The 5,196-nt window shown below is 38.1% G+C and overlaps 1 pseudogene; it reads right to left on the minus strand.

Annotated features, from left to right (window-relative positions):
- Window positions 1-3,914: 3,914 nt before the first annotated feature.
- On the minus strand, window positions 3,915-4,969 carry LOC116633727 (annotated as a pseudogene).
- Between the last annotated feature and the right edge of the window lie 227 nt (window positions 4,970-5,196).

Raw genomic sequence — 5,196 nt, forward strand, 5'->3', positions numbered from 1 at the left:
TCCCAGGACCCTGGGATTATGACCCAAGCTGAAAGCAGATGCTTAATGACTGAACCACCCAGGCACCCCTCACTGTGCCACTTTTAGTGAGGCAGGGGAGAGCACAGGGATGGCATATGCCTACTGGCTATGGCAAGATAGAGGGAGAGTGCAAAAATGGTGCACACCAGTGTCTCCATCCTTGGAGAGAATCCCAACAGGTCTCTGCCCTTCCAGTTGAAGCTTTAAGATTAGTAAACGAATCTCCTTTACATATAGTCTGGGTACTTTCCAAACTGCTGCCTTTGTAATGGGCCCTGGGTCAAGTGAGTCTCTAGATGAGTCCTTAAAGAGCAGTCTCTCAGTTTGCTACAGATCCCCAGGTCTGAGAATTGTCTCTCAGATACAGGTCTTAAGAGTTGGAGTGCTTGATGTAGATTACAAATCTTCATTCCTCTAGGAGAAGCTCGGTTTGTGAGATCCCTCCCGATTATGGGTTCATATGCCAGGGCAGTAAATTTTTAGCAAGACAGTGTCTTAGCCTCTCCTATCCACCTTGATACGGCCCTTTTCTCATTTGATGTGAACCAAATGTTCAGCTAGTTCTCAGGTCTTTTTCAGAGGCAATTGTTCTACATGTGGTTGTGGATTCAGTGTGTTCATGGGAAGGAATGAGTTCAGGGTCTTTCTACACCACCATCTTCTGTTTCAAAGGATTTTCTAAACAGTTACATTGTCTGTGAATAAAGACAGTTTTCTTTCCTCCTTTCTAATCTGATGGCTTTTATTTCTCTTTCTTCCCTTATTGCCATGACTAGAAACTCTAACACAATATTGAATAAAAGAGGTGGGAGTGGACAACCTTGTCTTCTCCCTAATTTGGGGCTATAGCATTCAGTTTGCCATAATTAAGTATGATGTTAGCTTGGATTTTTCATAGATTCTCTTTTTCAGGTTGAGGAAGTTTCCTTCTATTATTTGTTTTCTGCAAGTTTTTATTAGCAGTAGAAAGTGATCTATTCAAATGATTTTTCTGCATGTATTGAATTGAACATATACTTTCCCTTTTGTAGTTTGTTAATATGATCATTACATTGATTGGTTTTCAGATGTTAAGCTAATCCTTCATTTCTGGGATGAATCCTTCTTAATCATATTGCATTATCCTTTTTATATAGTGACAGATATTTTTTCCTAAAACTTAATTAGAATTTAAAAAACCATATTAATGGGGGATATTGGGTAGTTTTATTTTCTTGCAATGTCTTTGTGTGTTTTTCTTTTTTTTTTTTTAAAGAAGTAGCATGGTTTTATTGAAATGTTTTAGTACAGTGTTGGACGATCTTAAAACCTTATATTCTAAACCAATACAAGCACTGCAAATAATATATTCCTAATCTAGTTGACATCTAAAAAAGAAAGTTGTAATATGAATATCTATAAGTTGATTAATATTATTTAAGTTGGAGAATGAGCAGCTTTGGTATATTTGTATGTCTCTGGCTCCCCTTTTTGGTGGGTACGTGAGTCCATCTCCATTCAGCAGAGTTAGATGGGACCAATATATTTGGTGTTTCATTTAATTATTCCCACACAATCAGCAAGGGATATGCAAGTTCTAGGATTGGGCTACTCCCGAGGCTGCCTTCTTCATCTTTTTTAAAACTGAAACCATCACAGGGTGATGGATGTTGAGGAGGGCATGTGCCGTGATGAGCACTGGGTGTTGTTCTTGGCTGATGAATCATTGAACATTGCATCAGGAGCTGATTATGTACTATACAGTGGCTAACTGAACATAAAAAAAAAAAAAATCTTTGAAATTAAAAAAAAATAAAACTGAAACCATCCAGTAGTTAAGGTCTACATTGCCTCTGTATATGGCCAAGTCTAGTCTAATTAGTTAATATATCAGAAATCCTTGAAAATAAAAAGTGAGGTTAAATGATAGAAACAGTTAATTCTTAATTCAGACAATGACAATGTAGATTTTTCTATTTTTTTTTTAATCTGAAGATTATCTTAAAACTAGCTCCATATCTTAGGTTCAATCTTAACATGAAATGTTTACCTCTAAATAAACTTTTTTCAGTCATGTGAACATGTATGCCAAGGCTGTCTACCTCTTCATGTTTATAACTACATTTTCATTTGTCTGTGCATAGAAATCCCAAGAGATAGATATCAATCATTTATCAAAACTAAAAATTATGTAATTTAACTAAATAAGCTCTTTACATACTCATGTCAACTCTTTCTAGATATAGTCTCTGTATTGCATAGCTGACTCTACCAGGCTACAATACCATTTTTTTTTTTTCAAAAGCAATTTTAAGGTACAGCAAAGTGCTCATTTTTACAATGACGAAAGTGATACTTTTTAACTTAAATCTCTGCTGCAGTGAAGTTTGAAACCTTAAAGATTGCTGTTCAAATTTGTTAGTGACTTAAAGATTTGATTTTTCTGCCCACAGAATTTAGATCAGAGAATTTCCTCTATTCAAGTTTTAAGATTCAGCAGAAACTAGAGATTGTTAATATTCCAAGGCTTTGTGCAGGCAAATTCTCTTCTTTGGGGGCTGAAGAATTCAGAGCCAATGTGGATATGACAAAACTCACAGGGAGTCAGTGCTTGCCTTCGGCCACAGGCAGGTAGGCACCTCACTGAGGAGGATGTTGTCAAGGGCCATCTTGTTAATAAAGCAATCTTCGCCTCCATGGTTACTCTTGGCCATCATTTGAACATTATCTTGATGGAGGAAAAATTAGCGCTTACTAATCTGTACTTTTTTTTGGAGGCCTTTCTTACCCACATTTTTCATGTAACAGTTTTAAAACGTTAAAGTAATCAGTTGCCTAGGAGACTTGGTACTTCTGATTACAAAAGGAAAAGAGTATTAAATCAAAACTAAGGAAGTAATGTTTAAAAAAGAATTTGGGGGCACTCACAAAAATTCACTTTTTTATTATGTCAGAAACAAAATAATGATCAGACTAGTAAATTGAGGGGACTTAGGGGAGTCTTTGTTTTCGTGGAAATCCACAACATGAAATTACTGGAAAAAGAGCAAAGTAAAAGCTAGAGCTAAAAATAGGTGGTAAAGCAAGATGGCAGGACAGGAGGAGCTGCTCAAAGAACTGTCTGCTTGGGATGGCGGAGCACAGTGTGCGTGCAACCAGTGGGCCTGCAGAGTCTGTCTCCAAATACTTTCTCAGTCAGATATATTGCTGAACATAATTTTGGAATTTTAGAACATGATATTTCAGGTAAGTGATAGTTATAACATATTTTTTAGAAGTGGCAATAAAAAATACTGAACTGCATTGCCTCTGATGTGTCTAATTTTTATCAGAAAGTAAACGTGTCAGTGACCATCTTAAGCTATATAAAATTTGGTCAAATTAAGCACAACAACAATGGTTTATTTGAAACCTGCTTCCTAAAAAAAAAAAAAATCAAAATTCAGGGTATTATTGGTTTTCTAAGGTTCACTCAGAAGTAAAGGCTAATTCTGTATACAGGGTTTTACCCAAATGTCCTTTGGCATTATCATTATTTACACAGAAGGCTTTAATCTGAAGTCACCTTTGGCACCCTCAAAATATATAAACTATGAACTTCTGCAATGGAATTATATACTTGAAAGTTGGGGCCTCAAAGTACTGACAGACCAAAGAAAAAGGTCACTTATCAGAACAAGTCAGGATGATGAATTATTCTCACTAATGAAAGATCAAATAACCACTACCCTCTCCACAAACTGGAAATAAATGCTCTTGAGCTTGAGAAGGGGGAAACAATGGATTCTGGAGTATACAAAGATCAGATGCTTTTGCCTTATCCTACAGTTGCTGAGTCCTAAAACTAAAAAGTCAGATAAACACATGTAATTCAGAAGCCAGTGAAGGCTTGCTCCACACTTCACATCTGGGATCTATAGCAGGATGTAACCAAACAGGTAAAACACAGATTTATCGTTGTGTATCCTTGGGATTGCCTCTGCCAAGATCATAGAGATATCAGTAACCTGAATCTTGGAACAATGTCTCATTTTGTCCCCTTGTGGAATGGTGTTTGTGACAACAGCTTCAAAGGCAGCATTATTTATGCTGGAAATAGCTGGCCTAGAGAAGATCCCATAGGTAAAAATGGCATAAACTTTGGTGGCTCCTGAGAGTAGCTTGTCAGCAGCATGGCAGCTACATGTGTCAGCCATGTCCTCCATGAGGACAGCCATGCAGTCCTTCACGTGGCCCACCAGAACCATCTGGTCCATTTCATTTGCTTTCTGACTCTCTTTGTGAATCAAGGGAAATTCCACATTCACCCACATTCACTGCAATTGATACATCCATTTTAGCTCCCCTGGCATCAGGTAAATGATAATACAGTTCCTCCACTTGGCAATGTTCTCCCAAATCCACTGCAGGACTGCAGGCTCCATGGACAGATTATCCACTGGAATCTCAAAGAATCCCTGGATCTGAGAGACATGCAGGTCCACGGTGATGATGTGATCTGCCCTAGCAAGAGCATAGTGGCCACAAGTTTCACAGAAATCGGAGCACAACTTTTGTCCTTTTTATTTTGTCAAGAGTATGGAAAATGGGATCACAGCAGTCACCCTGGATGATGACAAGATCTTGTAGGCGTTGATCATGACGAGTTCCATCAGGTTGTTGTCGATTTCTCCACAGCTACTCTGGATGTTCTAGACATCTTCGCCCTTCCTGCTTTCACTGATCTCATCGTTGGTCTCCTGGCTGCTGAACTTCTTAGTGACCACCTTGCCCAGCTCCAGGCCCAGCCAGTCGGCCACGTGCTGGGACAGGTCCTGGTGCAAGCTGCTGCTGAAGAGCATGATGTTGGGCATGGCAGAGGTGGCGGGCACCGGAGGCTGCCATGCGAGCAGGCTGTCCCTGTCTGGTTATGATGTCATGGTGATTCTGGCATTATAGAATTATTTGTGAATTATTTCTTTCTTTTCAATTTTTTTTGGAAGCATATGTGTAGAATTGGTATTATTTTTTCCTTGAATTTTGGGAGAAATGGTCTGTCAAACTATTTGTACCTGGATTTTTTCTGTGTTTGGGAAAGTTAACTACAATTAAATATTTTTCATAGATAGTATTTTATTTCTTATGTAGGCATTAGTAGTTGTATCTTTCAAGGAATTTATCCATTATCTAAGTTGCTGAATTTATTGCCATAAATAT

This window comes from Phoca vitulina, unplaced genomic scaffold (assembly GCF_004348235.1).
Source record: "Phoca vitulina isolate PV1807 unplaced genomic scaffold, GSC_HSeal_1.0 scaffold8, whole genome shotgun sequence".
NCBI lineage: Eukaryota > Metazoa > Chordata > Mammalia > Carnivora > Phocidae > Phoca > Phoca vitulina.